This window comes from Pseudorca crassidens, chromosome 19, assembly GCF_039906515.1.
Source record: "Pseudorca crassidens isolate mPseCra1 chromosome 19, mPseCra1.hap1, whole genome shotgun sequence".
Taxonomy (NCBI): Eukaryota; Metazoa; Chordata; class Mammalia; order Artiodactyla; family Delphinidae; genus Pseudorca; species Pseudorca crassidens.
Window position 1 is genome coordinate 49,996,869 of NC_090314.1, and position 12,206 is coordinate 50,009,074.

The 12,206-nt window shown below is 52.4% G+C and overlaps 1 protein-coding gene across 2 annotated transcripts in view; it reads right to left on the minus strand.

Annotated features, from left to right (window-relative positions):
* SCN4A (sodium voltage-gated channel alpha subunit 4) overlaps positions 1-12,206 on the minus strand; it is a 46,282-nt gene that overhangs the window by 29,901 nt on the left and 4,175 nt on the right. Inside the window, exon 1 of one of the 2 annotated variants that reach the window (XM_067716850.1) lies at positions 1,007-2,835. The exons of the other annotated variant lie outside the window; for it this stretch is intronic. The gene's annotated coding sequence lies outside the window, so the exon portion shown is untranslated. Of the gene's footprint in view, positions 1-1,006; positions 2,836-12,206 lie in introns of those variants that run through there. 2 annotated transcript variants of the gene reach the window in all.

Below are 12,206 nucleotides of genomic sequence, written 5' to 3' on the forward strand. Positions count from 1 at the left end.
CCTGGAGGGAAGAGAAAAGGAAGATGTGGGAATGTGGAGTGCCCTGTCCTGAGCTTTGGGGAGGTGTGATGTTGGTCGGGGAGAGGGAAGAAGGAAGGTTCCCGGGCACTGCCAAGGATCCCACCAGCTCCCTCCCCCAGGACCCATGGGACCTAACCCATGGGCAGGCAGGGGGAGCTGGAGTGGGAAAATGCGGGGTGTGTGTGTGGGGTCATGTCAGGAGAGCCTGAGGATGCTAACGTGGAAGAGAAGGACACACAGGAAAGGTCCTGGAGACAAGGAGACGGACAGTTTCAATGGTGGGGGCAGGGCTAGAGCTCCCAGGGACTGCTTTTGGCTGGTGGTCCCTGTATGAACTGGCCTGATAGAAGGGTCCCCACCAGGAGCTGCAGAGGCCTGTGAGAGCTGCGCAGCCCTCCTGAGCCTGTTCCCTGTGGAAGCAAGGTGGTAGGTCACTTATTGCAAAGGCCCCGGGGAATGACCCGCATCAGCAGGCGGGCACAGGGACACCACAGCAGCCTGGTCACACACACAGCCATCACTAGGCCCGCACGGACAGATGCCCCGGAACCACCCCTCCACCAGAGGGCCTCAGACAGAGCCCCCAGAGACACCCAGGGCTACACCGGAGGGTAGCCCTGTCACAGCGGGCCCAGAAGCCTGAGCAGTGCCCCTGCCCTGGCCAGTGCAGGCGTTTCCTCAGACTTGGTCAACAGGTGGGGAGGGCGGCCCAGGGAGTGGCCGGAGCCATTGGGCAGAGCTGGCCACGCCCCCGGCCTGGCTGCCCAGCTGCTCCCTCCCGGGGAGTCGTGTTTCCACGGGGATGACTCTGCTTATTCCTGCTGACCCCGTCCCTCAGCTGCTCATTGGCCCCATCGTGTGCGTGGGAGTGTGTGTGCACGAACACACACGTGTACACACGAGCGCAGACACAAGAGAGCGCACGCCCAGCCTGAAACCACCCCTCACGCTGACCTCACAGTTGCACCTACCACTTGCCACATACCTTTGCTCCTTCTTCCCCGTCTCTGGCCTCACGTACGTGCCCAAACAGAAGACACTGACGTGCCAGGCGGCCCTGGCGGGACCACGGCCACTCGGCGGCCTCCCAGTTCACTTGCCCCGCTTGGCAACAATCCTCTGGCCTGATGCTGCCCCCTCTCTCCCTCGCAGGCGCCCAAGTGGAACCACAGATAACCAGAGATGAACAGTCTGGCTCTGGCCCCAGCACCCATGGAAACTGCGCTCACCAGAGGCACCAGAGGCCCCGATCAGTCAGACCCAGTGGTTTCTGTGCAGCCGACCCTCCCTCGCACATCTCACGGCCACGGCCTCTCTTCTCAGGAGGAGAGCGTGGCCTCCCCGTCTGGCCACTCTCTCTACATCTGCTCTGTGAGCCCCTCCTTCCTGTCCCTGGAAGACGCTGCTTCTCCAGGGCCTGGTCTGCAAGCCCTGTTTGCCTTTCACAGCAGGCACGTCTCCCGTGCCCTTCTCTGCCACGGGAATAACCACCATCCACCTCCTTTCCGTGGTTTCTGTTCCCACTTCCCTGACGGCCCCAGACCCGTCAAGTCACGGCTCCCCTTCACGTGCAGCCGCAACATTGGCAGCTCTCAGGTCAATGGTGATTCACGCCCTCCTTGTGCGATGATCTGTGGTCTGTCTCCCCCCACGAGACTCCTCGCAGGCCTGGGCTTGGGGTCACCCCTGAACCAGTGCCTGGCACACTGGCATGGGAGCAACGGGTGGCACAGCCAGCCTGGCACCTCCTCCTGCTGGCCCCCAGCGGGCCTCCAATGGACTCCTCACCTCTCCCTTTGAAACCTGCACTTCACTGTAGATTCCTCTCCCCCTACCCTCTTCGCCAGCCCTGAAGCGCTTCGCGTCTGGATGTCTTGTTATGTGAGTGGGTAAATGCCCTTCTTGGCTGGGCCAGTGGAGGCAATGGTTTTGGTTGCTGGTGGCTGAAAGCACCCTGGTGGCACATCTGGTCAGTTCCCAAGCCATGCTGAGGCTCCTTCCCAGCACCCACATGTCTCTCCATCCTCCAGGCTACTGCTGCTTCGTCACCCCTCACCTGCTCTATTCAAATAGCCTCCCACCTGCATCCCTACCTCCTGCCTGGCTCCCCTCCAAGCCAGCATCCCCATTTCTAAAATCACGAATCTGATCATGTCACCTTCTGCTTAATCCTTCGGTGGCTTCCCACTGCTTAATAATGTGTCCACGCTCCTCCACGTGGGTCGCAAGGCCCTGCACGATCCGATCCCTGCCTTGTGGCCCATCACTTCACCACACACACCCACCCTCAGGCTATGCTACCTCCATTTTCACAAAAGGGCCAAACTGTTTCCCACCGAAGCCCATGCCTTTGCTTATGGTCTGCTTGCCGCCTGGAGCACTCCTTCTTTTTGGCATCCCGGAGAGCTTTAATTCGTCCTTGCAGACTCAACCTACACAAGAGCCACCACCTCCAGGAAGCCCTCCCTGGGCACCCTGGCTGAGCGGATTGCTCCTTTGTACCACCAGTGTGCCTAACACTGGATAAAAGGTTATCGAATGAATGAATGGATGAGAGGACCCTTCCACCTTAGCCCGTTTCTCCTTTGAGCCCACCCTGAACTTAAATCGTAACCAGAAACTGGATCTCTGATATCGCCACTCACACATTCCCCTCCCCCACCTCCTACTGCTTAGCTCAAGGGCCCTGTTGTGTAATCCTTGGGCTTCTTCTTACACTCAGTCCTTGACCCTGAGATTTCTCCCTCTCCGTCAGCCCCTCAGACTTCACCTCCCTCCTCTTCCAGCCTTCGTTACAAGATCCATCACCATAATCCCTCCCTCGAAAATACGCTTAACTGCAGCCTTCTCTCTCCTTCCACCCGCCTCACCTGGGGAAACCTCAGCCTGCCCGGCCTGGCTGTGCTCTTCCTGAGGCAGCCCTGAGCTGCTGGATGCTGTCGCAGTCAAGGCAGGACTTCGCTGGGTTCACGCTGTCTCTGTGGTTATAAACCCCGGGTTTGCCCTCAGTGCCGCCCTCTAAGTGTAGGTTTCTCTGTGAGTCTCGCTTTTCCACTTTTTGAGAACAACTATTTCGTGCCTTCTCTTCTTTCCTCAACACCCCCATAGTCTTCCCCATGATGCTCCCAGCTGGTGACTCTGTCTGTCTTCACTGAGAAAACAGGATCCGTCACACACAAACCAACAGAACTATCCTCACTGCCCGCCCCTTCCTCCTCTGTCCTGATAACAAAAGAAGACTCAAGACCAGGACTTCCACTTGGTCCCAGGCCCCTGACCCCGCCTGCCTTCCCGAGGACCTCCTTCTCTACTTACCTTCTCTCTCTCCCACCACCAGCCCCTCCCCTTCTAGGACCAGGTGCTGCCATCTTCAGAATAATGGCAGTGGTGACAAAAACCGCCCTCCCGGCCCCATGCCTCCCTTCGCGCTTACTCTAATTTTCTGTTCCTCTTCATGGACACACTTCTTGGAAAGTGTCTACACCAGCTGTTTTTCCTTACCTTTGCTCCCTCTCCAACCCCTTCCAACCTGGCGTACATTCCCCCCACTCCACGGAAGTGGCTTTTGTCAAGTCACTAGCACCCTCCCTGCTGCCAAGTCTGCTGAACACGTTTCTGTCTTCACTTCCCTCAACCTCATAGAAACATTCAATCCAGTTGGCTGCAGTCCCCTTCTGGACAGGCTCTCTCCTCTCAGCCTCCACGACAGCTCACCCATAGTTTACCTCCTGCCTCTCCGGCTGTTCCTTCTCAATCTCAGGGCTCTGTCTGGGTCTGGGTGGCATCATTCCTATGACTGTAAGTAGTGTTCTAGGAGTATGTTAAAGCCCTCCTCTGAACTCCAGACCGATATATTTAACTGGCTACTGGACCCCACCATGTGGATAGCTAACAGGCATCCAATCGACAGCATCTGGAATGAAACATTTGTCAAGGACCTATCATATGGCACAGGAAACTGTGCTCAATATTATGTAATGACCTAAATAGGAAAAGAATTTGAAAAAGAATAGATGCATGTATATGTATAACTGAATCACTTTGCTGTACACCTGAAACTAACACAACATTGTTAATCAACTATACTCCAATATAAAATAAAAAGTTAAAAAAAAAGAAATAGATTCTCAAAAAGCAAACAACCCAATCAAAAAATGGGCAGAAGATCTAAACAGACATTTCTCCAAAGAAGACACACAGATGGCCAACAGGTACATGAAAAAGTGCGCCACATCGCTAATTACTGGAGAAATGCAAATCAAGATGACAAAGAAGTCTCACCTCACTCTGGTCAGAATGGCCATCATCAAAAAGTCTACAGATAATAAATGCTGGAGAGAGTGTGAAGAAAAAGGAACCCTCCTACACTGTTGGTGGGAATGTAAATTGGTACAACTATTATGGAGAACAGGCTCTGCTCCCATAAAGGGTTACAGCCAACTATGAAGCTTGAGGACACAGTCCACCCAAGACCGCTCTCATTTCTGATATCAGTTGCAAGGTCAGGGGTCCTCAATACCACTGTCTTACCCACCGTCTTCCTCAATCCAGGAAATGGTACCACCATCCAGCCAAGTCCAAATTTGCTCAAGTCAAAAACGGAGGTGTCGGGCTTCCCTGGTGGCCCAGTGGTTAAGAATCCGCCTGCCCGTGCAGGGGACACGTGTTCGAGCCCTGATCCAGGAAGATCCCACAGGCCACGGAGCAACTACGCCAGTGCGCCACAACTACTGAGTCTGCGCTCTAGAGGCCGCGAGCCACAACTACTGAGCCCATGTGCCACAACTACTGAAGCCCGCATGCCTAGAGCCCGTGCTCTACAACAAGAGAAGCCACCATAATGAGAAGCCTGCGCACCGCAATGAAGAGTAGCCCCTGCTTGCCACAACTAGAGAAAGCCCGCTCACAGCAACGAAGACCCAACGCAGCGAAAAATAAAATAAATTTATTTTAAAAAAGCAGGTGTCTTTGTGAATTCTCCTTTTCCCTCACCTCTACATTCAGCCTGTCCAAAGTTCTGTTAATACCATCTCCAAAGCATACCTAACCTCTCCTTTTTCCCCTGGTCCGTTTCACAACAATTTCTTACAATAGCTACCTGCTTTTGCCCCTGGCCTCTCCAAACCAGTCCGAGGAAGCAGCAGGTGCTGTTTTAAAAACAAGAAACTAGGGACTTCCCTGGTGGCACACGGGTTAAGAATCCACCTGCCAATGCAGGGACACGGGTTCCAGCCCTGATCAGGGAAGATCCCACATGCCGTGGAGCAACTAAGCCCGTGTGCCACAACTACTGAAGCCTGTGCGCTTAGAGCCTGTGCTCCGCAGCAAGAAAAGCCCCCGTTCGACATAACTAGAGAAAACCCACGCGCAGCAACGAAGACCCAATGCAGCCATAAATAAATAAATAAAATAAAAATAAAAACAAGAAACTAATCATGTTGTTTCTCCTGCTTAAATGTCTCTAGTCACATCCTGTTGCGCTTAGAATAAAACCTAAGGCCCTGGTGATCCAGCCCTGATCTGCCTCTTCGCCTTTGTCTGCTGATCTGTCCTCCTGGCCGCCTTCCAGCTCCTTGACCACCAGACTCATGCCTGCCTTTGGGCCTTTGCTCTCCCTGGAGCTCTTGTCTCCCCGCTCTTCACATGGTCTAGGCTCTAATGTCCTAGACATTACTCCCCGGTCTAGGCTCTAATGTCCCTTCTCCAAGAGGATTTCTCCTCCTCAACTCTCTATTACAGTCCCTTGTATTTTCCTTGACGTCATTTATCATAGTTTGTAATCACTTGTCTATTGGCCTAATTCATTCTTCTGTCTCCTCCACCAGACGGAAATGCCAAGAGAGCAGGAACCATGTCTTGTCTAGGTCACCATGGCCAATCCCAGTGCTGAGCACACAGCAGACACTCAGTGAGTGGATGAGGCCTTGGATACAGATCTTTCTGGGAATAGAATGGATTCTGATACATTTCACCCATTCATTCATTCATTCATTCATTCATTCATCCATCCATCCACCCATCCATTCATTCTGTTCATAAGTCAGAACCTGAGCTAGCCCTGAGTAGGTAACAAAGGTGCATCTGCTGGGCATCCTGCCTTCCAAGAGCTGATAGCTGGGGAGAAGGTGGACATGGGCACACGAAGCTATGGTACAAGGAAAAAGAATTGCCCTCCCTAAAGAAGGGAGTTGATTGTGCTATGGGAGTTCAGGTGGATGAGTGGTGACTTCCAGGCTGGGGGCAGGAAAGATGTGTCTTTTCAGTTGGGTCTCAAAGGATGAGTAAGTTGTGAGCACAGGGAAATGGAGAGGAAGGACACTCCAGGGAAAGGGAACAGACAGAACAAAGGCAGATTCAGGACACAGGGAACTACACCGTGTCAGTCTTTGGGGGGCATGGGATCTGTTTAGGGTTTTGGGGGAGGCGGGTTGGGCAGCTAGGCCAGAGCCTTGAAGACCATGTCTGGGGGTCTGGAGTTCATCCTGCAGCTTTGGAGAGCCCCTCCAGGGGTGGCGGGCCTGGGTGGGGCCACACTGGCCAGCATGTATATGCTTCCTGCTCACCCTCACAACGTGTCTAGAATAGAGGGACAAACTGTGTTGTTTGCAGTGGCACCAGCGGAAAATGAAAGGACATCTGGGGTGCATGCGTGGTGACTTTCTGGCAGAGACAAGCACTGATAATGTCCCATGTAACTGGCTGGGCGACTTGCTGGCAGATCTCCACGTGGCCCCTCAAGTTACAGCCCAGAGTAAAGAGAGCCACATGACAGCTTGACCCCTCCTTCCACCAGCCACAGATCAGTCTCTGGCCTCCACCCCAGCCTGTTCCTGAGATGCGGTGGCTGAGGGCCTGAGGGCACCTCTTCCCACTGAATTTAAGAAGGTTAGATACAAATAACAAATGCTGGAGAGGGTGTGGAGAAAAGGGAACCCTCCTACACTGTTGGTGGGAATGTAAGTTGGTGTAGTTACTGTGGAAAACAGTATGGAGGTTCCTCAGAAAACTAAAAATAGAACTACCATATGATCCAGCAATCCCATTCCTGGGCATATACCCAGACAAAACTATAATTCAAAAAGATATGGATACATGCACCCTTACGTTCATTGCAGCACTATTCACAATAGCCAAGACATGGAAACAACTTAAATGTCCATCGACAGATGAATGGATAAAGAAGATGTGGCATATATATATAATGGAATACTATTCAGCCATAAAAAAGAATGAAATGATGTCATTTGCAGCAACGTGGATGCAACTAGAGATTATCACACTAATTGAAGTAAGTCAGAAAGAGAAAGACAAATATGATATGATATCACTTATATGTGGACTCTAAAATATGGCACAAATGAACCTATCTACAAAATAAAAAAAGACTCACAGTCATAGAGAACAGACTTGTGGTTGCCAAGAGGGAGGGGAGGAGGGAGAGGGATGGACTGGGAGTCTGGGGTTAGTAGATGCAAACTATTACATTTATTTTTATTTTATTTTATTTTATTTATTTAGGCTGCACCGGGTCTTTGTTGCTGCATGCGGGATCTTTAGTTGTGGTATGCAGTCTTCTTAGTTGCGGCATGTGGGCTTCTTAGTTGCAGCACGTTTGTGGGATCTAGTTCCCAGACCAGGGATCGAACCTGGGCCTCCTGCATTGGGAGCGTGGAGTCTTACCCACTGGACCACCAGGGAAGTCCCCAAACTATTACATTTAGGATGGATAAACAACAAGGTCCTACTGTATAGCACAGGGAACTATGTCCAGTCTCCTGGGATAAACCGGAAAAGAACATAAAAAAAGAATGTCTATATGTGTATAACTGAGTCACTTTGCTGTACAGCAGAGATTGCCACAACACTGTAAATCAACTACACTTCAATAAAAAAACAGAGAATAGGGCTTCCCTGGTGGCGCGGTGGTTGAGAGTCCGCCTGCCGATGCAGGGGATACGGGCTCGTGTCCTGGTCCGGGAGGATCCCGCGTGCCGCAGAGTGGCTGGGCTTGTGAGCCGTGGCCGCTGAGCCTGCGCGTCCGGAGCCTGTGCTCCGCAACGGGAGAGGCCACAACAGTGAGAGGCCCGCGTACAGCAAAAAAAAAAAAAAAAAAAAAAAAAAAAAAACAGAGAATAAAAGAATGTTAGCGTTGCAAGGACCCAAGAGATCGAGTCCAACTCCCTCATTTTATAGATGAGGAAACTAAGGCCCAGAGAAGAGTAGTGACTCCCCCAGATCACACATTTATTCATTCAACAAACATCTCCTGAGCATCTGTTCTATGCCGGGCTCTGTTTTGGGAGCCAGGGATACAGGAGTGGCAAAGTCCCTGTCCTCACTGAGCTTGCATTCCCGAGAGAGGAGGCAGATAATAAATAGGGAAGCAAATGAGATAATTTTAGAGAATGATAAATGAAAAGTTGAGCCAGGACTAAAACACTGCTCCCTGGGCGCCAGGGCCCATTTAGTAAGTGAGAAGCTCCATCGGAAACTGCGTCAAAACGGAAGTTTGGGCAGAAGTGGTGGGTAAAGTCTTGGGGGCCTAGAGGCAAGGGGTGGGAAAGGAAGCGTCTGGAGTCAGGGAGCCAGGCTGGGGCCAGCTGTCCACAGGCAGGGAGCCGAGGGGGAGGACACTGGAGGGTGAGGCGGCTCTTCTCTGGAGCAGGTCCAGCCCTGCATTGTCTCCCTCTGTGAGGCTGCCAGATTGAACACCCAATTCCAGATATAGTCTGACCACAGAGAGAGGCCTTTTTTCCTTGGCCTAGACGCCCATTGAATTCATTGATCCCAAGACGGCATTTACTTTTTCAGCAGCCCACTTACAAGGTGACTTTACAGTCACCCCTGGAGCTTTTCGTCATGAGCTATGGCCATATTAGATCTTCCCTGTCCTATAATTGTGCAGTTGATTTTTCTCTTTTAAATACAGGTGGACCTCAACAAAATATTAGCAAATCAAACCCAACAGTATATGAAAAGAACTATACAACCAAATGGGATTTATCCCAGGTATGCAAGGCAGGTTCAATATTAGAAATCACTTAATGTTAATCTGTCACATCAACAGCCTGAAGAAAAATCATCTGATCACATCAATGAATGCAGAAAAGGGATTTGACAAAATCCAACCCATTCATGATAAAAACTCTCAGCAAACTAGGAACAGAGGGGAACTTCCTCAACCTGATAGAGAACATTTAAAAAGATCCTATAGCTAACATAGTACTTGATGGTGAGAAACTAGACGTTTTCCCACTAAGTTCAGAAAAAAGGCAAGGATGTTGCCTCTCTCCACTCCTTTTCAATATCATACTGGAAGTCCTAGCTAATGCAATAAGACAATAAAAGAAAAGAAAACGTATACAGATTGGGAAGGAAAAAACAAAATTGTCTTCGTTCACAGATGACATGATTGTCTTTGTACAAAGTCCAAAAGGGTCAACCAAAAAACCCCCTCCTGGAACTAATAATGATCATAGCTAGGATGCAAGGTTAATATAAATCCAGGTGTAGGATGTTCCATCTACTTCTACTTAAATTCCCCTCATTCATTGCACCTCTTCACCTGCAGTCTTTCGTGAAGGTTTGTTGAATCTTGATTCTGCCTCTCCGTTCAAGGCCAGTCCCTCACAGCTGAGTGTCTGTGATCCAGATTGTCCCTAATTATTGGCCAAACAAGGCTCAGGACAGACACCCCACCACCACCACCTCTTGCCACTATATGCTTCTAGAACCTTCTCTTCCTGGGACACCAAGCTTTCAGGGAAGGTCCTTCAACCCACCTAGCTGCACTTCATTGGCTTGAAACCCTCCCCTGCCTTCCCCTCCCACTACCCCCCACCCCCAGGAGCCTCAGCCATGCCCCGCCAGCCTGAGATATAAAAGCTGCTGTGAGAAACTCCCAGAAGATTGAGAATGGAGGTGACCTTCCCCTCACAGCCTTCCCGTTCACTCTAGGGCACATCCCCCAGGATGCAGAGATGGTGGATAGCTTGCTGGCCTTGCTCAGGCTCCAGTCACCATCCCTCTTGCCAACCAAGCATACCCTTCCTCTCCGGTAAAGCTGCAGTCCAGGCTCAGGCTGTTTTGTTTCTCTGTGGATTAGGAGCAAAATTACCCAGAGCTGCGGTCAGCCAGTGGCGGCCCCTCCTCAAGCTTCACCTGCAGTGAGGGCTCAGACTCAGAACTTTCTGAGAGACCGAAACAGATCAAACGTTTCCTGTCCTGGCCAAGGATAGCACCGTACATCCTGGTGGCCTACTCCCCAACTTCCTGCATTTCCACTGTGGCCCAGCTCCAAGAATGCAAAATGGAGCCCTGTGTCTCCCTAGTTGTCAATCTCAAGTCACAGCCTCTTCTAAGCTGGGGCAGGCTGAAGGGCGGGCGTGGGAAGGGGGCAGCTGTGTTGTCTCTCTGCCAGCACTGAGGACCCCGGCCTTGGCAGCCCAGGGGCCTGGAGGAGGTCACCCCAGGTGGCCCTCCCCTCCTGGTCTAACACTCTCTGCAGAGGAAATGTGCTCCAAGAGGTCTTGGAGGGCAGCCTGGAGCCCAGTGCAGAAACCTCCGGACACTCAGGAACTCTGAGAGTTCCGGAGACCAGCAGGGTCACACGGCGGGGGTGGGGGTGGGGTACCCTGGGCAAGGGCTGGGCTGGGGCTGACTGCATTTTCCAGGTGGGGTTCACTGGGTCAGAACAAGCCTCCCTTTTTCAGGCACCTGATTCAACCAGCCTGATGCTCCGTCCCCGCTATGGGGAAAGAATGCGTGATCATAGAGGCCACGTTTATTTTGTCCTTACTGTATGGCAAGGTTGGCTTCCTGTTCAGGGTATTTTGTCCGCCCCTCTCCCCTCAATCATCTCTGGCTCTGCCAATCCCCAAAGGCTCTCTAAGAACATCCTCTAGTTTTTCCCCAGCCTGCCTCCTCCTCCCGAAGCTGACTCTTTTCCTCCACCCAGAGTGCTTCTGGTCAACTAGGGGTCTGATGAAATAAAAACCCACAAATGGGCTGTGTTGGGTTTTGTGAACCGTGCCCCTTCCCGCTAAACCCTCCCAGCTCATCAGTCCGCCCTGGAAGCCTTTTCTCCCCAGAAGCAAAGGCCAGAGAGTGGGTTTCCCCTCCCAAGACTGAGCCTTCAATCAAAGGAGTTTCTCTCATCTCAAGATGTAGAATTCCAGGCCTCGGTCAGCGTCAGCTCAGGAAAGAGTCTATTTGGAGCAGGTGGGGGGGCGGGGGTGTTGGTTCCTCCGTTCCCCAAACCTCAGTGCATTCGCCTGTCATCCCGATGTGTGTGGGCCCGAGAGGTGGAGGCGTAAGAATTATTTCTTGATGGCGAGCAGTCGTCTGTACGTTCGTTGGGTGTTTACCGCGTGCCAGGCACCGTTCCAAGCGCTTCGCATTCATCATCCTGGCTAACAAGTGGCAGAGCCAGGATTCGAATGCAGCTCTCTGATGCCAAACCCACATGCCTCTTACTATGGCCTCCCTCTCGCCCGCCCAGTGGGGAACAGGGCTGGGCATGGCTGCCCTCCCCCAGCACGGGGCACGCCCAGGTTCAGGTCCCATCCAGTTGCCCCCTGGGCTGGCCTGATCCTCACCTGTCTGTCCTCTTCAAAGGACAGACCAGAGTCCTTGGGCCAAGTCCCTGAAAGGCATGGGCTGTGGTGGGCGTCTGGCGGGCCTTGGCAGGCCCAGGGCTCAGGCTTCCTGGGGCCTCGTGTTGGGGGTTGGGAGTGGTGGGGACTAGAGGTCCCCACCTGCAGTTTGGTAAAGAGCCTTTGCTGAGGTTTGGTTTTTCACTTGCACCGATCGACCCTCATATACCCCCCAACCCCTCTGCAGCTCACTCCTACACACACACACACACACACACACACACACACACACACACACACACGCCCTCACTCTTGCTTCGATGAGTCATTTCCCAGCTGCTCCAAGGGGTGGGGAGGCTAATTAGTTCCACCCAGGCCTGGGGCTTCCTGCCCTCCGCTGGCTCGGCTCTTTCGAAGGTACCTCAAACATGGTGACCAGGGCTCCGTGGGTGCCCCCCTCCAACCTGTGTACACACCCCCTCGTATACACACATCTCTAGGCCCACTTCACCCACCCTCAGGCAGACCCACCCCCTGCCCGCAGGGCTGCTTCCCCTCACCCTGCCTGCTTCTACATATCTCCCGCTGGAG